Raw genomic sequence first — 24963 nt, forward strand, 5'->3', positions numbered from 1 at the left:
ACCTCCTGTGGCAGTGAATTCCACGTGTCAATCACCCTTTGGGTGAAGAAGTACTTCCTTGTATCAGTTCTAACCCAACCATTCAACAATTTCATTGAATGTCCACGCGTTCTCGTATTGTGAGAAAGGGAGAAAAGGACTTCTTTCTCTACCTTCTCTATCCCAGGCATAAGCTTGTAAACCTCGATCATGTCACCCCCACCATTGACGTTTCTGCAAGCTAAAGAGCCCCAAGTGTTTTAACCTTCCTTCATAGGAAAAGGGAAAAGGGACCGTAGTCCTTCTTCACCAGATCTGGAATAACCGTAAGGACTTTGCAGCAGTCAGTTGCATTTAATAGGAAGCGAGGATAAATCTGGACACTTTTCACCTGACCCATAAAGACCTGCAGCTGGCCCTGTCCCGCGGATCACCATCCCAGCAACGTTTAAACTTTGGTTCTCCTTTAATTATTCGGATGGCATGATGTGAGTACGGTCTACATCCCGCTCCCGGCATCCGGCTCCCTCCAAACTCCCTGCAGCTCAAAAATAATGATTCTTCCGCATAATGTAAGGAAGCGATGGCCAATTCCTCCACAACATGTCAAATGCTGGTCGCCTGTCCAGCTGTCTAAACACAACCAGGGCTGCCGGCCATAGCTGTCTCTGGGCCGGCAGCACATAAAACAACGGGACGCTGGAACGTGAGGCGTACATGGTCCCTCTCTCCGTAGATGTGTCTGGCCCTGGTTGCATCTAGGCCTGGAGCATGTAAAACAATGGGAATCTGGAATCTGAAGCGTACTTGGTACCTCTCGCTAGCCAGCCAAGGCAGATGGCCGGATGACTAGTATTTTTACCAGGCCTGGCACATTCAGAGGCCTCAGCGAACCCGGAACGCTTGCCATATCTGTGTGCATATTGCATGCCTAGAAGGGAACAGGGTGGCAACTAGAGCTGCCAGCTGTGAGCGGTGGCTTAAGATCTCCTGGAGTCAGGGCTGGCCTTGCCACCAGGCAAACTAGACACTTGTCTAGGGTGCCAGCCTTCTAGGGACACCAACTTGGGTGCCCTCCCATGTGACTCGGTGATGTTATCAGTGCACGGGGGGGGGGGGATGACAGAAATTAGCCAGGCCTAGGGTTCCAGACAGTCTAGGCCGACCCTGCCTGGAGTTACCACTGACCTCCAGGGGCAGCTGACGCCCAATGGTGCCCTAGGTAGACTTGCTGCCTGGTGCCCCCCAAGTGCCCCCATACTTCCCCCCTTCCCACTGTGGCTCCATGCCCCCCCTGCCACATCTCCTCCCCCCCTTCGGATCCTTTCCCACCCACCCCGTGCCAATTTCAACACTGAAACTGGCTCTAGCGCTGCGTTCCAGCTCTCTAAAGCCTCCCCTCCCTAGCCAGGGCCAAACACTCAAATCGTGGGTAAAACCACACTGCAGGGCCAGGATGCACTCACCGTCTCTCAAGTACAGCATCCTGAAAGGGCGACCCCCACTGCCTCCTCTCCCATCCAGGAAGTGGGGAGGGGAGGAGTCAGTGGCAGTGGGGGGGGTCGCCCTTTCAGGATGCTGTTCCTGAGAGACAGTGAGTGCATCCCTGCCCCACGGCATGGTTTTACCCACGGTTTGAGTGTTCGGCTGGGGAGGGGGGGGCTTTAGAGTGTCGGAATGCGATGCTAGAGCTGGATCCGGCATTGAAATTGGCACGGGGTGGGTGGAAAAGGGTCCAAAGAGAGGGAGGAGGAGGGAAGGGGGGAGGCATGGGGGGCATGGAGCCATGGCAGGGGGAGGCGCAGGGGTGCAGATCCATGGGGGAGCTGAAGGGAGGGGAGGGAATGGAGGGGCTGCTGGTGGCAGCGGTGGTGGCGGGCGGCGGTAGCAGCGGGGGGCAGGGGAGGCAGGCAAACTAGGTGCTTGCCTGGGACACCGGGAGGGGGAGCCCAATTTTCTGCCCCCACCCTCCCGGCTCCCTAGGCAACCACCTAGTGCAGAATGCAGCAGCCAGACTGCTAGTGGGACTACCTCGGTGGGAACATGTACGGCCTAGGCTGCGGGAACTGCACTGGCTGCCAATTGTGTACCAAGTTCGTTACAAGGTGCTGGTTATTACCTTTAAAGCCCTATATGGCCGAGGACCTGCCTACCTTAGGGACCGTCTCGCGCCATATGTTCCCCAGAGAGCACTGAGATCTAGTTCGCAAAATCTTCTGAAAATCCCTGGGCCAAGGGAGTCCAAGCTAAAAACTACAAGGGAGCAGGCCTTTTCGATAACGGCTCCCCAATGGTGGAACCAGCTGCCAGAGGAGGTGCGGGCCCTGCGGGATCTTAACCAGTTCCGTAGGGCTTGTAAAACCGCCCTCTTCCAACTTGCCTTCTAAGGTGGAATCTTGGCAATGATACCCAGCCATCTTTATATATGTCCTGAAACTGTAGCACCATTAATTTATACCATTTTTAAAAAATTATTTATCTAATTTAAACTTACAAATTTGTATTTTAACTGTATTTTATTGTATTAATTGAATTTTATTGTTATATCACGGTATATGTATCATGTCTTGTGAGCCGCCCTGAGCCAAACTTGGCGGGGAGGGCGGGATATAAATAAAAAATTATTATTATAATTATTATAATTATTATCATCATCATCATCATCATCATCATCATCATCATTATTATTATTATTATTAGTTTGCCTACTGGGAGAGCCAGCCCTGCTGATCTCCAGCTGACTTAGATCACTTCCCTTTAAGTAAATGGCTGCCTCAGAAGGCGGAATCTATGGCATTCTATCTAGCTGATTCCCTCCTCTCGATAAATTGTACCTTCCCCCAGATCTCCAGGAATTTCCAAATCTAGAGCTGTCAACCCCAGGGCTTTTTTGGTAGAAAAAAAACCCAGCAGGAACTCATTTGCATGTTAAGCCACACTCCCTGACATCAACATTGTTTCACATAGGGCTGCCATGCTCCTGGGCTGGGCGAGGATTCTCCTGCCCTTGAGATTCCCAACCTGCCAGCCCACATTGGACCAGCGGGGGGATCCTCCACCAATGTCGCCGGCGCAACGACATTGTTGAGAAGTGACATCATCATGCCGGCGATGTCGTGTGCCAGCCACTCTAGGAGTGTCCGAGAGTACCCTATGGTTTTCCTGGACACTCTAGCAATTTGAGAAGAAAACTCTATGGCACCACTCTGAGTGACGTCATCGCGCCGTGCGCATAAACTGTCCCCTGCCAAAGGCCGAGGGGACTTGGCAACCCTGGTTTCACGGGGCTATTTTTTTTTAGTAGAAAAAGCCCAGCAGGAATTCATTTATATATTAGGCCACACCCCCTGATGTCAAGCCAGCCAGAACTGCATTCCTGCCCTGGGGAGCCGCTGCCAGTCTTTGTAGATAATACCAGGGCTTTTTTTGGAGCAGGAACTCCTTTGCATATTAGGCCACACACCCCTGATGTAGCCAATCCTCCAAGAGCTTACAGGGCTGTTCTCGGTCACCTAGAGAATAGATCGCTGTAATGCTCTCTACATGGGGCTATCCTTGATCCTGACTTGGATGCTACAGCAAGTGCAGAACACTACAGCATGGCTGTTAATAGAGCTCCCTTGATGGGAGCACATTCGACCCGTGCTGAAAGAGTTGCACTGGCTACCTATTGTGTTCCGAGTCTGTTTCAAGGTGTTGGTATTAACCTTTAAAGCTCTATATTGTCGGGGGTCTGCCTACTGATGGGGCCACCTTTCTCCGCATGTTCCTCAGAGAGCACTGTGCTCAGGGACACAAAACCTACTGTCTATCCCTGGACCAAAGGAGGCTAGACTATGTTCTACATGGGCTAGGGCCTTCTCAGTGGCAGCACCAGAAATATGGAATGCCCTCCGGGAGGTCCTAAAGGCCCTGTGGGATCTTTCCCCATTCTGCAGGGCCTGCAAAACTGAATTATTTCAACAGGCCTTCAACACCTAACTGGGAGAGGACTGCCACCCTACACTGCTGAGGAACTGCGATCATTATAGGATCACTGTCAGAAGAAAGAAAGATCCCACCTATACTGAAGTTGAAAGGAAAGGAAAGGTCCCCTGTGCAAGCACCAGTCGTTTCCGACTCTGGGGTGACGTTGCTTTCACAACGTTTTCACGGCAGACTTTTGACAGGGTGGTTTGCCATTGCCTTCCCCAGTCATCTACAATTTCCCCCCAGCAAGCTGGGGACTCATTTTACCGACCTCGGAAGGATGGAAGTCTGAGTCAACCTTGAACTGGCTACCTGAAAACCCAGCTTCCACCGGGGATCGAACTCAGGTCGTGAGCATAGGACTGCAGTACTGCAGCTTTAACACTCTGTGCCATGAGGCTCTCTATACTGAACAGCACCATAAAAATGTTTTTTTTAATTGTTTTTATCGTTTTAAAATTGTAATTGTAGATGTTTGAACTGATTGTTAGCTGCCCTGAGTCCACTTGCAGAGGGGGCAGTATAAACGTCTAAAGTAATAAATAAATAATAAATCCTTGTTGTTGTTATATTTTCAACCCCTTTCCTAACAACCACCAGCATAGAATTTATCTATTTTCATGCAACTATAAAAGTAAGCCAACGGTTTCATTGAGTTATGCACAACAACCCCAACAGTTCTTTCAGTCTCAAACTGGAATATTCAGACTTCATCAGCACAGGAGACCATGAAACCATTAAAAAAAAAAAAAGATTTTCACGGTAGGAACAAGGAAGAGATAATGTCTATGTCCTCGTTCATATATAAATGCTCAGAGATAACGAAACATGGCAGCGTAGAGCCCCCTGAAAAGCACGTCCCCAAGGAATACGTTTATCTGTCTGTCTCTCTGCCTATCTACCTACCTGCCTATCTATCCATCTGTCTGCTAGCAGAATAAAAAAAAAAGTTAGCTAGGATTTTCTCCCTGCTTTTAATTCAAGGTTCCCCCTTCCCCGTTATGAGATATTAATCTATCAGCAAGAAAATAGTAATTTACTTAGCGTACAATATGGATTAAAATAACAAAGAATGAATCAAAACATAGAACTATTCCAAGTGTGTCGCAAAAAAATTCCAGTTTATTATATATCTGATGCTCTAGTACCGTCATGCAAATCTATTCCATTGGTCTGATTCGTCAAACTGAGTTTGCGAGAAGTAGCTACGCGAGAAACATGGCGCCGTCTCTTATGAGCTGACTTTTAATAAGTCTTTTTTTCAGAGAGAGATAATAAATTGTGGAATTCCTACATAATGTCCATTAATTTTCAGTGAAAAAAAAATGATTGACACAGTCCACCCCAATTAAACATTAAATCCCATTGATTATATGGAAGTGAGAGATAAGCAAGAGATTAAACTCTCCTGTTTAAATCAATGGGATCGAACTGCGCAAATTTGGGCTGGATTATTCCAAATGTAAAAAAAAAACCCAAACCACTACTATTGAACACTTAATGCACTGTGTCTGCTGAACGTTGGTCTGCCAAGTTCTCCACGTTCTCTGGGTTTAGGGGAAGGAGGGACTTTATAGTTTGGGGGGGTGGAGGCTGGGGTTTAGGGGAAGGAGGGACTTCAGTTTGGACTGGAGAGCCAGTTTGGTGTAGTGGTGAAGTGTGCGGACTCTTATCTGGGAGAACAGGGTTTGATTCCCCACTCCTCCACTGCTGGAAGGGCCTTGGGTCAGCCATAGCTCCGGCAGAGGTTGTTCTTGAAAGGGCGGCTGCTGTGAGAGCCCTCTCCAGCCCCACCCACCTCACAGGGTGTCTGTTGTGGGGAGGAAGGGAAAGGAGATTGTGAGCCGCTCTAAGACTCTTCGGAGTGGATGGCGGGATATAAATAAAAAGTATAAAATAAAAATAAAAAGTATAAAAAAGTATATAAATAAAAAGACTCTTCAGAGCCGCCCTGAGCCTGCCCTGGCGGGGAGGGCGGGATACAAATAAAAAGTATTATTATTATTATTATTATAAATCCAATATCTTCATCTACCTCACAGGGTGTCTGTTGTGGGGGAGGAAGGGAAAGGAGATTGTGAGCCGCTCTGAGACTCTTCGGAGTGGGGGGCGGGATATAAATCCAATATCTTCATCTACCTCACAGGGTGTCTGTTGTGGGGGAGGAAGGGAAAGGAGATTGTGAGCCGCTCTGAGACTCTTCGGAGTGGGGGGCGGGATATAAATCCAATATCTTCATCTACCTCACAGGGGGTCTGTTGTGGGGGAGGAAGGGAAAGGAGATTGTGAGCCGCTCTGAGACTCTTCGGAGTGGAGGGCGGGATATAAATCCAATATCTTCATCTACCTCACAGGGTGTCTGTTGTGGGGGAGGAAGGGAAAGGAGATTGTGAGCCGCTCTGAGACTCTTCGGAGTGGAGGGCGGGATATAAATCCAATATCTTCATCTACCTCACAGGGTGTCTGTTGTGGGGGAGGAAGGGAAAGGAGATTGTGAGCCGCTCTGAGACTCTTCGAAGTGGAGGGCGGGATATAAATCCAATATCTTCATCTACCTCACAGGGGGTCTGTTGTGGGGGAGGAAGGGAAAGGAGATTGTGAGCCGCTCTGAGACTCTTCGGAGTGGAGGGCGGGATATAAATCCAATATCTTCATCTACCTCACAGGGTGTCTGTTGTGGGGGAGGAAGGGAAAGGAGATTGTGAGCCGCTCTGAGACTCTTCGGAGTGGGGGGCGGGATATAAATCCAATATCTTCATCTACCTCACAGGGTGTCTGTTGTGGGGGAGGAAGGGAAAGGAGACTGTGAGCCGCTCTGAGACTCTTCGGAGTGGGGGGCGGGATATAAATCCAATATCTTCATCTACCTCACAGGGTGTCTGTTGTGGGGGAGGAAGGGAAAGGAGATGGTGAGCCGCTCTGAGACTCTTCGGAGTGGGGGGCGGGATATAAATCCAGTATCTTCATCTACCTCACAGGGGGTCTGTTGTGGGGGAGGAAGGGAAAGGAGATTGTGAGCCCCTCTGAGACTCTTCGGAGTGGAGGGCGGGATATAAATCCAATATCTTCAGTAGGGTATAATACTGCTCACCGTCCAATGCAGCATTTCCCCCAGGTAGGGTTGCCAGAATCCAGGTGATGGCTGGAGGCCTCCAGGCACTTATCTGGGGGAAAAAATGATGCCAAGGTTTTGTTTCTGGTGGATAGCCGTGTTGGTCTGAAGCAGTACGACAAAGTTTGACTCCAGTGGCACCTTTAAGTGTCCAGTGGAATTGTTTTCTTGACCCCAGAAGGTAGGACCAGAACCAGTGCATTGAAATTAAATCAAGAGTTTCCGGCTCAACATGAGATCGTTAGAGCGGTTCCTCAGTGGAACAGGCTTCCTTGGGAGGTGGTGGGCTCTCCATCCTCGGAGGTTTTTCAACAGAGGCTAGATGGCCTTATTTTTAATGTATTTTTAATGTCAATAAGATGAAGGAAATCATAGCGGATTACAGGAAGAGTAGTCTGGATTTTCAGCCATTGTTTATTGATGGTGTTATGGTAGAACAGGTGACAGAATGGAAGCTTTTGGGAATTACTATGAAACAGTAACATGGGGGGCAAATACTTCAGCTCTAGAGAAAAAGGCCCAGCAATGACTATACTATTTAAGACTCTTAAGATCACAACAACTGTCAGGGAGTCTGCTGGTTGCCTTTTATCGTAGTTCCATTGAGAGCATTATATCTTATTGCCTCTGCGCGTGGTTTGGGAGCTGCACGGAAGCAGAGAGAAGGGTGCTCCAAAGAGTGACGAGAAGAGCACAGAAGATTTGTGGATGCTCTCTCCCCTCATTGGTGGATCTGTATAATATGGGATGTAAAAGGAAGATACAAATGATTTTAAAGGACCCTTCACATCCGGGCCACTTGCTATTTGAGATCTTACCATGGGGCAGACGATATAGAGTGTTGAAGGCTAAGACAAATAGATTTAAGGGCAGCTTCTATCCAAGTGCTGTGGTTAGGCTAAATGTAGGGTTATGAATGGTTATTTGTTTTAGATGTATTTAAATGGTTTATGTATATGTCTTTTCTTTAGTGTTGATGTGTTGGTATGTTTGTGGAAGAGCACCTCATTTCGTTGCTCTCATTTTCCTTTTTTGAGAACAATGGCAATAAATTTATCTATCTATCTATCTATCTATCTATCTATCTATCTATCTATCTATCTATCTATCTATCTATCTATCTATCTATCTATCTATCTATCTATCTATCATCTATCTATCTTTCTGTCTGTCTGTCTATGGCCATCTGACAGCAATGAAGATCCTGTGAATTTAGGGGGAGGTGTTTGTGATTTTCCTGCACTGTGCAGTGGGTTGGACTAGATGACCCTAGAGATCCCTTCCAACTTTATGATTCTATGATTCTAACAAAGTTTAATTCTGGGTTTAAGCTTTCATGTGCATATGCATGAAAGCATATTTCCAGAATTAAACTTTAGAGGGTTTGTTGGTTTGTTTTCCTCGGTGTAGGTCCAAATCATGATTGCTGATCATATTGCATATTATTATCCACAATTTCCCTATCCGTGCACCATATCCCATATTCAAAAGCTGGCGTCACTCTAAACACAATAATTCAAAGCTAAATAATTGCCATACATCCGTACATCACAAATGCATCTGGATTAATTGCTTGTCATCTTGCACATCCAATTACCACATTTCCCTCCTCTGCAGATCTGGCAACTGTCTTTTGAAAGTTTCTGCCTGTTCGGGACACTTCTTCATAACAGCATATGTGCAGATTTCACATTTGGAACGGAAAAAAAAACCTGCTGAACATTCACGGCCTCCCAACTGGCCCCTTTAAATAACTCAGCGCGGCTTGTGCTGAATGCTGAATTTGTTACTTTTAATTTTAAATAACCAGACAAATCTTTGCACCGTGCAATGTCGATTCCGATTTCTGGAATCCGTTTCAAGTTAAGGACTTGCCTTGCATTTTTGTTTTCTCAGTTGGCATCAACCAAGGCCTGGGCCTTTTCCACCTGAGAGCCTGCTCTATGAAATGGACTCCCTTAACAGGTGAGGGCGGGGACCCTCAGTGGAGATCCTCTGTTTATGGATAAATATATGGAGCAGAGGTCCATCAGTGGCTATTAGTCACAGCTTATTGTTGGAACTCTCTGTCTGGGGCAGTGATGCTCTGCATTCTTGGTGCTTTGGGGGGAAGGGGGCACAGTGGGAGGCTTCAAGTGTCCTGGCCCCACTGGTGGACCTCTTGATGGCACTTGGTTTTTTTGACCACTGTGTGACACAGAGTGTTGGACTAGATGGGTCATTGGCCTGATCCAACATGGCTTCTCTTATGTCTGGGGCAGTGATACTCTGTATTTTTGGTGCTTGGGGGGGCGCAGTGAGAGGGCTTCTAGTGTCCTGGACCCACTGATGGACCGCCTGATGGCACCTGATTTTTTTGGCCACTGTGTGTACAGAGTGTTGGAATGGATGGACCATTGGCCTGATCCAACATGGCTTCTCTTATGTTCTTATGTGACACAGAGTGTTGGACTGGATGGACGATGGGCCTGATCCAACATGGTTTCTCGTATGTTCTTATGTGACACAGAGTGTTGGACTGGATGGGCCACTGGCCTGATCCAACATGGTTTCTCATATGTTCTTATGTGACACAGAGTGTTGGACTGGATGGGCCACTGGCCTGATCCAACATGGCTTCTCTTATGTTCTTATGGGACACAGTGTGTTGGACTGGATGGGCCACTGGCCTGATCCAACATGGTTTCTCGTATGTTCTTATGTGACACAGAGTGTTGGACTGGATGGACCATTGGCCTGATCCAACATGGTTTCTCGTATGTTCTTATGTGACACAGAGTGTTGGACTGGATGGACCATTGGCCTGATCCAACATGGTTTCTCGTATGTTCTTATGTGATACAGAGTGTTGGACTGGATGGGCCATTGGCCTGATCCAACATGGTTTCTCATATGTTCTTATGTGACACAGAGTGTTGGACTGGATGGGCCATTGGCCTGATCCAACATGGTTTCTCTTATGTTCTTATGTGACACAGAGTGTTGGACTGGATGGGCCACTGGCCTGATCCAACAGGGCTTCTCTTATGTTCTTATGTGACACAGAGTGTTGGACTGGATGGGCCACTGGCCTGATCCAACATGGTTTCTCATATGTTCTTATGTGACACAGAGTGTTGGACTGGATGGGCCACTGGCCTGATCCAACATGGCTTCTCTTATATTCTTATGTGACACAGAGTGTTGGACTGGATGGGCCACTGGCCTGATCCAACATGGTTTCTCGTATGTTCTTATGTGACACAGAGTGTTGGACTGGATGGACCATTGGCCTGATCCAACATGGTTTCTCGTATGTTCTTATGTGACACAGAGTGTTGGACTGGATGGACCATTGGCCTGATCCAACATGGTTTCTCGTATGTTCTTATGTGACACAGAGTGTTGGACTGGATGGGCCACTGGCCTGATCCAACATGGCTTCTCTTATATTCTTATATGTGACACAGAGTGTTGGACTGGATGGGCCATTGGCCTGACCCAACATGGCTTCTCGTATGTTCTTATGTGACACAGAGTGTTGGACTGGATGGGCCATTGGCCTGATCCAACATGGTTTCTCGTATGTTCTTATGTGACACAGAGTGTTGGACTGGATGGGCCATTGGCCTGATCCAACAGGGCTTCTCTTATGTTCTTATGTGACACAGAGTGTTGGACTGGATGGGCCACTGGCCTGATCCAACATGGTTTCTCTTATGTTCTTATGTGACACAGAGTGTTGGACTGGATGGGCCACTGGCCTGATCCAACATGGCTTCTCTTATGTTCTTATATGTGACACAGAGTGTTGGACTGGATGGGCCATTGGCCTGATCCAACATGGCTTCTCTTATGTTCTTATGTGACACAGAGTGTTGGACTGGATGGGCCACTGGCCTGATCCAACATGGTTTCTCGTATGTTCTTATGTGACACAGAGTGTTGGACTGAATGGACCATTGGCCTGATCCAACATGGTTTCTCGTATGTTCTTATGTGACACAGAGTGTTGGACTGGATGGGCCACTGGCCTGATCCAACATGGCTTCTCTTCTGTTCTGATCCTGCTGCAAGAACTGTCTGTTGGCCAGGTCCTTTGTGGGGGTTGAATAGCTGTTTTCTTTTAAGAGGGAAATATTTTTGTTGGGCTAATTTTTTTTGTCTGAATTGAAAATGTTTTGAACTGTTGTAAGACAGCTTGAACCATGAGGAAAAGAGGGAGATTGATAGATAGATAGATAGATAGATAGATAGATAGATAGATAGATAGATAGATAGATAGATAGATAGATAGATAGATAGAGAGAGAGAGAGACAGACAGACAGACAGACAGACAGACAGACAGGCAGGCAGGCAGGCAGGCAGGTAGGTAGGTAAGGGGGGAGAGAGAGAGAGATATCAACTCTGTAGGTATCCAGGGCTACCTTAAAGAAATAGAAGAGTCAAGTAAGAAAACCCACCTTATTTCTTGCCTGAATGTTATACCTAAGTTTAGTCATAACTCTCTTAGAGCTGCTCTGCTCAAGAGAAGTCCTTGGAGAGAGCTCTGAACCCCACAAACCTCACAGGGTGTCTTTTGTGAAGAGAGGAAAGGAAGGAGATTGTAGGCCAGTTTTAGATTCCATGCTGCCGCCTCCTCCTCCTCTTCTTCTTCAAAACAGTTATCTTGCAATGAGACTAGGGTTGCCACCTCTGGGTTGGGAAGATCTGGAGAATTGGGGTTAGACTGTGGGCCTAGCGGGGGACTGGGGAGGGGGGGGGAGGACCTCAGCAGGGTATATAATTTCATTGAATTCACCATCCAAGCTTCCATTTTCACCAGGGGAACTGATCTTGCTCACCGGGGATCAATTGAAATAGTGGGAGATCTTCAGGTGGCACCTGGAAGTTGGACACCCCAGATGGGGCATAGTTTGGGAGTGGATGTCAAGCATGCGGGTTCAATGACAAGTCGAAGTTGATACAAAGACTTCATTTATTGATAGAACAATACTTTGGCCGAAGCCAGTTCTTGAGAAGAATGAAACCAATACATTGATACAATACTTTTAAGGCTTACTTCAAAAGGATTCCACAGGGAGGGGGGAACGCGGGAGAGTGTTCACACATAAAATATCAAACTGTCTACATTCCCAGGGCGTTATCAGACATTCGTCCTTGCTATGCCCAGATGTCTCATCCTCCCGCAGGAGGATTCGTGGGAAGGTGCTGATTACTTTGTTCCTTTCTCACTACTTCTAAATTACCAGCCATAAAGCGGGGTGGAATTCAGGAAAGAATAACAAACTAACAACATTTGGTCCTCCAGGACAATTCCCAGACCAGGCTCTGGCAGGACCCTAAAACAATTAATTATTGATCAGAATTATTCATGCTTGACAGTGAAGGCTGGGGTTTAGGGAAAGGAGGGACCTCAGTAGGGTATAATACTGCCCACCGTCCAACGCAGCATTTCCACCAGGTAGGGTTGACAGACTCCAGGTGATGGGAGTCCAGACTACAGAAATCAATTCACCTGGAGAAAACGGTCACTTTGGAAGGTGGATTCTATAGCATTATAAGCTATTGGAGGTTAGCAACCCCAGTTTTCTAGCTAATACTGCCAAGGAAAGATAAGATTGATTGATTGACCAAAGAAACAGACAGATAAATAGTCTGTCTGACAGTTTTTTTCATTGGATGCTATGGGATTACCCAAGAGAAAGAAGATAATTTGGGTTCTTATAGATGAGCATCTCAGCTAAATTTTGCTGTATTACTAAAAGCAGGGCTTTTCTGCAGCAGGAACTCCTTTGCATATTAGGCCACACACCCCTGATGTAGCCAATCCTCCAAGAGCTTACAGTAGGCCCTGTAAGAAGAGCCCTGTAAACTCTTGGAGGTTTGGCTACATCAGGGGTGTGTGGCCAAATATGCAAAGGAGTTCCTGTTCCAAAAAATGTCCTGAGTAGAAGATTAGCGATGGGCATAAATGGAACCACAGAGCAAAATTAATCACAAACTTTGTCCTGTTTATGGTTCATAAATTGAACTTTGTGATGGTTCTGCTCCCTGCCTCTCAGCTTTTTGGGGCTGTTTTGTGCACTCCCTTTAAACTTTAAAGGGACTGTACAAGACAGCCCACAAAATCCTGAAAAGCAGCTGAGCAGCAGGGAGCACTTCCTCCCCACTGTTCGGCCGTTTTGGGTTGTCTTGTGTAGTCTCTTTAATTTAAAGGGAGGGTGCAAGACAGCCCAAAAAAGTTGAGCGGCAGGGAGCAAGCTGCCCACCGTTGCTCAGCTGTTTTGGGGGCTTTCTGTAAAACCCATTTAAAGGGACTGCGGTCCCTTTCAACGGGGTTTGCGGGGCCACAAACTGCATTGGTTCGCGAACGAACCTCCCAGGTTGGTTCGTGGTTTGGTTTGTGACAAACGGACACGAACCACATTTTCCCAATCTGTGCCCATCCCTACAGAACAGGGGCGGCCAACGGTAGCTCTCCAGATGTATTTTGCCTACAACTCCCATCAGCCCCAGCCATTGGCCATGCTGGCTGGGGCTGATGAGAGTTGTAGGCAAAAAAACATTTGGAGAGCTACCGTTGGCCACCCCTTCTATAGAAGATTCTCATCTACAACAAATTGAGCCTGTGTGGAACGCATCTAATGCGTCTTTGACGGAAGGCTTGGTTTCCAATTAGACATGTGCTCGGCAGTTCAAAATTTGGGCGATTCGACAAACAATGGAATCTACAACCTGTCTCTTGCCCTATTATTCACTTCCCAATCTTGTTTCTCGTGAACCAAAATGCAAAGATTTAGCACTCTGAGTTAATTGTTAGTTTAGCTTTATGGCTTGTGTATCGTCCACGGCGCTATAAATAGTGCAACGGAAGGCATTTAATTTTCTTTTTAAGTCTGGGAACTGATTTTCTGAATGAATAGGTCCTTCGCCGTGTGATAAAAATTGCAGGTACTGAAGAAAGGGCACAGCTTATTCAGGACCTTAAACGCATCCCTGTCTGTTTAAGTGTTGGTTTATGTATGCAAACGAGCGACATATTTTTCTTCATAACATAACCTGACCAAAGTTCCCTCTAAGCTGAGTTAGCATGAGTTAGCTCACAGATTTTTTTTTAGCCTCCAGCTCACGCATTTTTGTCTCAGCTCAGGAAGGATGATCCCATGGCACAATAATTTATGCAGCCGCTCACAATTTGAATGCCAGTAGCTCAAAAAGTAGAATTTTTGCTCACAAGACTCTGCAGCTTAGAAAGAACATAACTTAGGCCGTTTTCCCACTGACCTTACTCCGGCGCGACGTCCCTCTTCACCGCGCAGCGTCTGCGCGGATTTCCCACCAACTGCTGCGCACAACCAGGAAGTGCCGCGGCTTTTGCGTCGCAGATGTAAACCGCTAAAAAACAGTTTACATCTGTGATGCAAAAGCCTCGGCTCTTCCTGGTTGTGCGCAGCAGTTGGTGGGAAATCTGCGCAGACGCTGCACGGTGAAGAGGGACGTCGCTCCGGAGTAAGGTCAGTGGGAAAATGGCCTTAGGTTGTATAGGTGGTGAATAGCTACTTCTCTAATTCCAGAGATAAGCTATTTCATTGATTCATTGATTGATTCATCCATCAATCCATTCTCATTCATCAATAGTTTGTAACCTACCTTTTGCCCCCATAGGTTACAAGGTCCTATAACAAAAACGGAACCATAGTTTAAAGTGTAAACACAATACAAACCAAAACTGTGTGGCAAAAATAATCTAATGCTAAGTTGTTATTATTATAGCATGGTCGTTATTGCAACAATAATCATTCATACATTCTGGCCTTGTTTGTAGCAGGAGCTCCTTTGCATATTGGGTCACACATCTCTGATGTAGCCAATCCTCCAAAAGCTTACAGGGCTCTTAGTCCAGGGCCTACCGTAAGCTCCAGGAAGATTGGCTACATCAGGGGTGTGTGGCCTAGGAGTTTACAGGGCTCTTAGTCCAGGGCCTACTGTAAGCTCCAGAAAGATTGGCTACATCAGGGGTGTGTGGCCTAGGAGCTTACAGGGCTCTTCGTCCAGGGCCTACTGTAAGCTCCAGGAGGATTGGCTACATCAGGAGTGTGTGGCCTAATAGGCAAAGGAGGTCCTGCTAGAATTCCTTACAGAGCTCTTCGTACAGGGCCTGCTGTAAACGCCAGGAGGATTGGCTACATCAGGGGTGTGTGGCCTAGGAGCTTACAGGGCTCTTAGTCCAGGGCCTACTGTAAGCTCCAGGAGGATTGGCTACATCAGGGGTGTGTGGCCTAACATGCAAAGGAGCTCCTGCTACAAAAAAGCCCTGTATACATCAATGACAATAAATGTCATTATAGCTCGTGTCGGTCTCTTATTCATGAGTTACAAAGAAGCTTACAGCATTCTCTCCTCCATTCTATCCTGACAACAACCCTGTGAGGTAGGTTTGGCTGGGGGAGTGTGACTGGCCTGAGGTCACTCCACGAGCCTTGATGGCATGATCAGGATTCGAATCCAGCTCTCCCGGATAAAGTCCAGCGCTGTTCACCACTACGCAGCACAGGCTAGGGAGGCCTCTTTCTGAAATTTCATCAGTCACCCAAAAAGTAGTGATGGGCAGGGGTCATTTTGTAGAAAAATAGGCGGTGGAGCTCATTAGCATCACTCATTAGCACATGCCGCCCCCCCCACCAGCCAAAAACAACCCAACACAAGAAAGGAGAGCCCCGGGCAAGCAAGGCCTGCTTGGACTGGCTAGAGATCCAGTCAGCCAAAGTAGGTTTCCTTCACCTGGGACTCTCCTTGAACACCACTACTCCCTGTCAAATGACCAGCAAGCCACCCCAAATCACATCAGAAGTGGAGAAAGGGTGATGCGGGCTTCTCCAGGGGTTAATGAGGGATGCTGGGGGCGTGGCAAAGCCTCTGGTGGCTGGCTGGCTGCCCACTCTCCTAATCCAGCTGCACCTACTAAGCAGTGGACAAGCTAGGTGGAGAGAAGGAGGGGGAACCCTCAGAAAGGTTCAGGAGCTGTGCTCCTGTGAGCTCCTGCTGAATTCAAGGTCTGGGGATGGGAGGCTTGGTACCATAGTGGGGGGCATCTCGGAAATCTTGTTGTTGTTGTTATTGCCCATCAACAGATCAGGAACAATCAGGAGGGGATGAAGGGGGAGGAATGCACACCGGCATTGTTCCAGCAGGCTTATGCCACTTCCCATTAAAAACAGAGGAAGAGGAAGAAGAAGAAGAAGAAGAAGAAGAAGAAGAAGAAGAAGAAGAAGAAGAAGAAGAAGAAGAAGAAGAAGAAGAAGAAGAAGAAGAAGAAGAAGAAGAAGAAGAAGAAGAAGAAGAAGATGATGATGATGATGATGATGATGATTGATTTATATCCCCCCCTCCACTCCAAATCTCAGAGCGGCTCACAATCTCCTTTATCTTCCTCCCCCACAACAGACACCCTGTGAGGTAGATGAAGATATTGGATTTATATCCCGCCCTCCACTCCAAAGAGTCTCAGAGCGGCTCACAATCTCCTTTACCTTCCTCCTCAACAACAGACACCCTGTGAGGTAGACGAAGATATTGGATTTATATCCCGCCCTCCACTCTGAAGAGTCTCAGAGCGGCTCACAATCTCCTTTCCCTTCCTCTCCCACAACAGACACCCTGTGAGGTAGATGAAGATACTGGATTTATATCCTGCCCTCCACTCCGAAGAGTCTCAGAGCGGCTCACAATCTCCTTTCCCTTCCTCCCCCACAACGGACACCCTGTGAGGTAAATGAAGATATTGGATTTATATCCCGCCCTCCACTCTGAAGAGTCTCAGAGCGGCTCACAATCTCCTTTCCCTTCCTCTCCCACAACAGACACCCTGTGAGGTAGATGAAGATATTGGATTTATATCCCGCCCTCCACTCTGAAGAGTCTCAGAGCTGCTCACAATCTCCTTTCCCTTCCTCCCCTACAACAGACACCCTGTGAGGTAGATGAAGATACTGGATTTATATCCCGCCCTCCACTCTGAAGAGTCTCAGAGCTGCTCACAATCTCCTTTCCCTTCCTCCCCTACAACAGACACCCTGTGAGGTAGATGAAGATACTGGATTTATATCCCGCCCTCCACTCTGAAGAGTCTCAGAGCTGCTCACAATCTCCTTTCCCTTCCTCCCCTACAACAGACACCCTGTGAGGTAGATGAAGATACTGGATTTATATCCTGCCCTCCACTCCGAAGAGTCTCAGAGCAGCTCACAATCTCCTTTCCCTTCCTCCCCCACAACAGACACCCTGTGAGGTAGATGAAGATATTGGATTTATATCCCGTCCTCCACTCTGAAGAGTCTCAGAGCGGCTCACAATCTCCTTTTCCTTCCTCCCCCACAACAGACACCCATAAGAGTCCACACGCTTAACCACTACACCAAGCTGGCTCTCAGTTAAATGCGGGGCGTTGTAGCATTCTGCAAAAAAACTCTAATCATAGAAGGGTTTTTTTTGGTGAAATCCTAGAGCGTCCCCTATGTCCCTTCCATTTTTAACCAGAAGTTACATAAGAGCACTGGTGCAACTCTGGTGCACCAGCCCCACCCCCCCATCTTTCTTCCCTATTGTCTGTAGATTCAAGCGGGAAGCCAGTTGGTCTGAAGTGACAGACCAAAGCCTGTATGGAACGCATCTAATGTGTCTTTGACTGAAGGCTTGATTTCCAGTTAGGCATGTGCTCAGCAGTTCAGATTTCAGGCGATTCGTCAATCAATGGCGTCTACAACATGGTTCTCACCCTATTATTCCCCTTTACGATCAATGGAGTGGCACCTTTAAGATCAATTAAGTTAAATTCCGGGTATAAGTTTCCTTATGAAGCGCGCATGCCCACAAAAAGCTTATACCCAGAAATAAACTTCAGGGGTCTTAACGGTGTCGATGGATTCAATCTTGTATGCATGTTTTTTTATCATGGCACCTTATTCAGAAATTAGCAACGGGCACAAATCGTCAGACTGCATCTGAAACTGTTCATTGCCTTGCAAGTCTCCTGGTTGATTATTTAACAAAAAAAACAGAGTATGCATTTGCCAGAGTTTGAAAGAAACACATGTAATGTGTCTATCGTCGCCCTGGTCAGTTACCTTGCCTTAAAGACACAACCTTTACATTTCCAAAGGGAGAGGACAACTAGCTTACAAAGGCAGCTCTTTAGACAAAGCTGCAAATTCTTTCCTGCCAAACATCCAGTTTGGTGTAGTGCTTAAGTGTGCGGACTCCGATCTGGGAGAACCGGGTTTTATTCCCCCCTCCTCCACTTGCACCCGCTGGAATGGCCTTGGGTCAGCCATAGCTCTGGCAGAGGTTGTCCTTGAAAGGGCAGCTGCTCTGAGAGCCCTCTCCAACCCCATCCACCTCACAGGGTGTCTGTTGTGGGGGAGGAAGGTAAAGGAGATTGTGAGCCGCTCTGAGACTCTTCGAAGTGGAGGGCGGGATGTAAATCCAATATCTTCATCTACCTCACAGGGTGTCTGTTTTGGGGGAGGAAGGGAAAGGAGATTGTGAGCCGCTCTGAGACTCTTCGGAGTGGAGGGCGGGATGTAAATCCAATATCTTCATCTACCTCACAGGGTGTCTGTTGTGGGGGAGGAAGGGAAAGGAGATTGTGAGCCGCTCTGAGACTCTTCGGAGTGGAGGGCGGGATGTAAATCCAATATCTTCATCTACCTCACAGGGTGTCTGTTGTGGGGGAGGAAGGGAAATGAGATTGTGACCGCTCTGAGCCTCTCAGATTCAGAGTATAGGGCGGTATATAAATCCAATATAATCTTCCTCCTCCTCCTCCTCTTCTTCTTCTTCTTCTTCTTCTTCTTCTTCTTCTTCTTCTTCTTCTTCTGTCTGTCTCAGACAGAGGTCTTTCTCATCACTTATTGTCTGGTCCTTTCCACTGGAGATGCCAGGGAATGAACATGAGACTTTCTGCATGCAAAGCAGAGGCTCTGAGCCTCTGAGATTCAGAGTGAAGGGTAGGGTATAAATCCAATATCATCATAATTATAATCATCATCACCATCATCATCATCTTCTTGTTGTTGTTCTTCTTCTTCCTTTCCCACCCTCTCCAGCATGACTTCCTTTTTGGGTTGATGGCCACGGTAGTTATTTCAGCCTCCTGAATTGCGGAGATTTTAAGAACGCAAGACCATCAGACCAGCGGCCCAATCAAGTTCAGCATCCTTTCTCATACAGTGGCCAACCAGTTCCTATGGGCAGCCAACAACACAGGAGAGAGCCCAAGACTCTCCTAATGTTGCCTCCTGGCTCTGGGATTCAGGGGTGTAGTGCCCCTGATTGCGGAAGTTCCCCTCAGTCACTATGGCTAGTAGCCATTGATAGACTTCGGCTCCATGAATCTGTTTAACCTCCTTTTAAAAGCTGCCTATGTTTTTGAGAGGAGCCCTGTGGCACAGAGTGGTTAAGCCACAGTACTGCAGTCACAGTACTCACGACCTGAGTTCGATCCAAGTGGAAGCTGGGTTCGGGTAGCTGACTCAAGGTTGACTCAGCCTTCCATCCTTCTAAGGTCGGTCAAATGAGTTCCCAGCTTTCTAGGGGTAACGTGTAGATGAGAGCCAGTTTGGTGTAGTGGTTAAGTGTGCGGACTCTTATCTGAGAGGAACGGGTTTGATTCCCCACTCCTCCACTTGCACCTGCTGGAATGGCCTTGGGTCAGCCATAGCTCTGGCAGAGGTTGTCCTTGAAAGGGCAGCTGCTGTGAGAGCCCTCTCCAGCCCCACCTACCTCACAGGGTGTCTGTTGTGGGGGAGGAAGATAAAGGAGATTGTGAGCCGCTCTGAGACTCTTCGGAGTGGAGGGTGGGATATAAATCCAATATCTTCATCTACCTCACAGGGTGTCTGTTGTGGGAGAGGAAGGTAAAGGAGATTGTGAGCCGCTCTGAGACTCTTCGGAGTGGAGGGCGGGATATAAATCCAATATCTTCATCTACCTCACAGGGTGTCTGTTGTGGGGGAGGAAGATAAAGGAGATTGTGAACCGCTCTGAGACTCTTCGGAGTGGAGGGTGGGATATAAATCCAATATCTTCATCTACCTCACAGGGTGTCTGTTGTGGGGGAGGAAGATAAAGGAGATTGTGAGCCGCACTGAGACTCTTCAGAGTGGAGGCGGGATATAAATCCAATATCTTCATCTACCTCACAGGGTGTCTGTTGTGGGGGAGGAAGATAAAGGAGATTGTGAGCCGCTCTGAGACTCTTCGGAGTGGAGGTGGGGTATAAATCCAATATCATCTTCTTCTTCTTCATGACTGGGGAAGGCAATGGCGAACCACCCCGTAAAAAGTCTGCTGTGAAAATGTTGTGACGCGATGCCACCAGAATCGGAAAGGACTGGTGCTCGCACAGGCGACTACTCTTGCCTTTTTATGTTTTTGGCCACCATTACACCATTTTCAAGCAGGGGAGGCTAAATGTTTGAGTCTCCCTGATGGAAGTTTCTCAGATCCGCTATTTGGAACTTCTCACTGAGGGAGACCCATCTGGCCACCGTTTTAATCAATTTCCTCCATCATTTGATGGCATTTTGTTCCAAAAAAAGGCTTTCTCTGCTTTTAAGTGAACATCTGTCTCAAAAACTAGGCTTGTGATTCTCCAAATATCTCCTGTGAGTAACAAAAGTGGTTATAAATTCGCTCCTGTGTACTTTTACAATTTTTTCTTTTACCCCTACAGATCCCTTGTGCTAAATAATAACCTTGGTCTATCATGCTTTTAAAAGGGGGGGGGGATACTGCACAGCTTCCGCTATTATATCTGTGGTCATGTGTAGTTTTGGACATTACGTACTTTGAATGTTTATAGTGAGAAGCACTGCGGATGAGTGAAATGTTCAATCTCTTTGCCAACTTTCTACACAATGCGTTTTGCAGGCGGACTGATTCCAGAATTTAATGTCTCTTGGTCAATGCATAATTTGCTAGGGTTGCCAACCTCCAGGTGGGACCTGGACATCTTTTGGAATTGCAGCTGATGTCCAGACTACGGCGATCAGTTCCCCTGTGGAAAATGAGTGCTTTGGAGGCTGGACTCTATAGCACAGAAAAGGGCAACTAGAATGATTAAAGGGTTGGAACCCTTTCCCTATGAAGGAAGGTTAAATTGCTTGGGGCTTCTTAGCTTGGAGAAATGTCGACTGAGGGGTGACATGATAGAGATTTACAAGATTATGCACGGGATAGAGAAGGTAGAGAAAGAACTACTTTTCTCCAGCCCCACCTCTCCAGCCCCACCCACCTCACAGGGTGTCTGTTGTGGGGGGAGAAGATATGGGAGATTGTAAGCCACTCTGAGTCTCTGATTCAGAGAGAAGGGCGGGGTATAAATCTGCATTCTTCTTCTTCTACCCAAAGGGTCATTAACACATGGAATTCACTGCCGAAGGAGGTGGTGGCGGCTATAGGCATAGCCAGCTTCAAGAGGGGATTGGATAAGCATCTGGAGCAGAGGTCCATCAGTGGCTCATAGCCACAGCGTATTGTTGGAACTCTCTGTCTGGGGCAGTGATGCTCTGTATTCTTGGTGCTTGCGGGGGAGCAACAGTGGGAAGACTTCTAGTGTCCTGGCCCCTCTGATGGACCTCCTGATGGCACCTGGGTTTTTTGACCACTGTGTGACCAAGAGTGTTGGACTGGATGGGCCATTGACCTGATCCAACATGGCTTCTCTTATGTTCTTATGTGGGACACAGAGTGTTGGATTGGATGGACCATTGGCCTGATCCAACATGGCTTCTCTTATGTTTTTATGTGACACAGAGTGTTGGACTGGATGGGCCACTGGCCTGATCCAACAGGGCTTCTCTTATGTTCTTATGTGACACAGAGTGTTGGACTGGATGGGCCACTGGCCTGATCCAACACGGCTTCTTTTATGTTCTTATGTGACACAGAGTGTTGGACTGGATGGGCCACTGGCCTGATCCAACAGGGCTTCTCTTATGTTCTTATGTGACACAGAGTGTTGGACTGGAGGGGCCACTGGTCTGATCCAACAGGGCTTCCCTAATGTTCTTATGTGACACAGAGTGTTGGACTGGATGGGCCATTGGCCTGATCCAACATGGCTTTTCTTATGTGACACAGAGTGTTGGACTGGATGGGCCATTGGCCTGATCCAACATGGCTTCTCTTATGTTCACAGGGATGGCCAAACTTGCTTTGTAGCGCCACCTAATGACGAAAAGCCCTGCCCTACCGTGGAACTTTTGACTTTGATGAGAAACAAGTGGGGCCTCCACTATTCTGCTGGCAACCCTTGGGAGACTGCGGAGGTGGAGACTTACCAACACCACATCCTGTGATGTTGAAAGTGACTTCGCTGTCACCAAAGGATTCCGAGTGATTCCTAGAGCATCCTGCTTCATGGTAATCTCACTTTCAGTTTCACCTCCGGAAGTGATGTCACGGCCTTATGGGATGCCCTTTTTGGTCCCTCAAACAACAGCAGAGGACAGCGGTAGGGGGGGCCTTGCCCATCAATAAGCATAACTTGGACACCCTGAAATATTTATTGTGCCTAATTATCTGTAAGAGCCCCGTAAAAAGTCTGCCATCAAAACATTGTGAAAGCAACATCATCACCCCAGAGTCGGAAACGACTGGTGCTTGCACCGGGGACTACCTTTATTTCAAGACCCCCGTGGCGCAGAATGGTAAAGCTGCAGTATTGCAGTCGGAGCCCTCTGCTCAAGACCTGAGTTCGATCCCAGCGTAAGCTGGTTCAGGAAGCCGGCTCCAGGTTGACTCAGCCTTCCATCCTTCCCAGGTTGGTAAAATGAGAACCCAGCTTGCTGGGGGGAAAGCGTAGATGACTGGGGAAGGCAATGGCAAACCACCCCATAAAAAGTCTGCCGTGAAAACGTTGTGAAAGCAATGTCACCTGAGTTAAAAATGACTGGTGCTTGCACAGGGGACTACGTTTACCTTAATTATCTGTATTTCCCCTGGCATTCTACAATCAGTCTGCATGTATGCAAGATATGTAAGATATTATAGCTGCCAAGCCCTGGTCCGGGCGGGGAATTCCCCGCCTGGGAGGTTCCCAACCTGCCGGCCCTCATTGGGTAGGAGAACCTACCCCGATGTTGCCAGTGCGATGTCACCCAGAAGGGTACCATAGAGTTTTCCCAGAAATGCCTAGAGTGGCCGTTGCACAACATCACCAGTGCAATGATGTCACTCTTGGTAAGTCCCCCACCGGAGGCTCCGAGGGACTTGGCAACCCTATAAGATATATATCAATTTCGTAAGGGATAGATAGGTTTGCCAAGTACAATTCAAGAAATATCTGGGGACTTTGGGGGTGGAGCCAGCTTCAAAAAGGGGGTGGAGCCAGCTTCAAAAAGGGGGTGGAGCCAGGTGACATTGGGGGTGGAGCCAGGATCAAGGTTGTGACAAGCATAACTGAACTCCAAAGGGAGTTCTGGCCATCACAATTAAGGGACCGCACATGTTTTAAATGCGTTCCCTCCATTGGAAATAATGAAGAATAGCGACACCTTCTTTGGGGGTTCATAGAATCGGACCCCCTGGTCCAATCTTTTTGATACTTGGAGGGTCTTTTGAGGAGAGGCTCCAGACACGATGCTGATAATTTGGTGCCTCAGGAGAATCTTGAGAGTCCTTGGGACTGCAAGAAGATCCAATCAGTCGGTCCTATGGGAAATCAACCCTGACTGTTCCCTGGAAGGTCAGATGCTGAAGCTGAAGCTCCAATACTTTGGCCCTCAAATGAGAAGGGAGCACTCACTGGAGAAGATCCTGATGCTGGGAAAGACAGAAGGCAAAAGAAAAAGGGGATGGCAAAAGAGGAAATGGCTGGACAGCGTTACTGATGTAACAAACACGAATTTGAGCAGATTTCGGAGGATGGTGGAAGACACGAGGGCCTGGCGTGACTTTGTCCAAGGGGCCACGAAGAGTTGGACTCGACTGTGCGACTGAACAACACCTCAAAAAAACCCAGTCCCCCCAGAACCTCAGATACCCACAGATCAATTCTCCATTATACCCTATGGGAATCTGTCTCCATAGGGAATAATGGAGTGCCCAGCAGACATTTCCCTCCCCCATCCCCAGCTTTCTGATGACCCTGAAGTGGGCGGAGAGTAACCAAACCAGGGGATCCCCTGCCCCCACCTGGGGATTTGGCAACCAGAGAGAGTCACGTGGAACTTAGAGCAGGTGAGAGGCACTAAGGCATCCACGCCATACCAGCCTCAAATATAGAAAGTTATACAAAGCAAAGTAAACTTATAAAGTAATACAATGTAGTGTGCAAACATGATCCACACCCGAACCACACCCGAATACAATGTCCTTCTATTTGTAATTAATAGTTTATCCTTTAAAACTGGAAATCCGGGATGTGGTATGGTAAACCGTGGGGACTGGATGGGCCATTGGCCTGATCCAACATGGCTTCTCTTATGTTCTTATCAGAGGTCCATCAGTGGCTATTAGCCACAGTATATATATATATATATATATATATATATATATATATATATATATATATATATATATATATATATATATATATATATATATATATATATACACACACACACATATATTGGCCACTGTGTGACACAGAGTGCTGGACTGGATCGGCCAATGGCCTGATCCTTCATGGCTTCCCTAACGTTCTTATGTGACACAGAGTGTTGGACTGGAGGGGCCATTGGCCTGATCCAACATGGCTTCTCTTATGTTCTTATCAGAGGTCCATTAGTGGCTATTAGCCACAGTATATATATATGGTGGAAGATGGTGGAATCATCTTCCAGAGATGGTACGAGCCCTGCGGGACCTGAACCAATTCCGCGGGGCTTGCAAAACATTTCTTTTCCAGCTCGCTTTT

Source organism: Heteronotia binoei, chromosome 4 (assembly GCF_032191835.1).
Source record: "Heteronotia binoei isolate CCM8104 ecotype False Entrance Well chromosome 4, APGP_CSIRO_Hbin_v1, whole genome shotgun sequence".
NCBI classification, from domain to species: domain Eukaryota; kingdom Metazoa; phylum Chordata; class Lepidosauria; order Squamata; family Gekkonidae; genus Heteronotia; species Heteronotia binoei.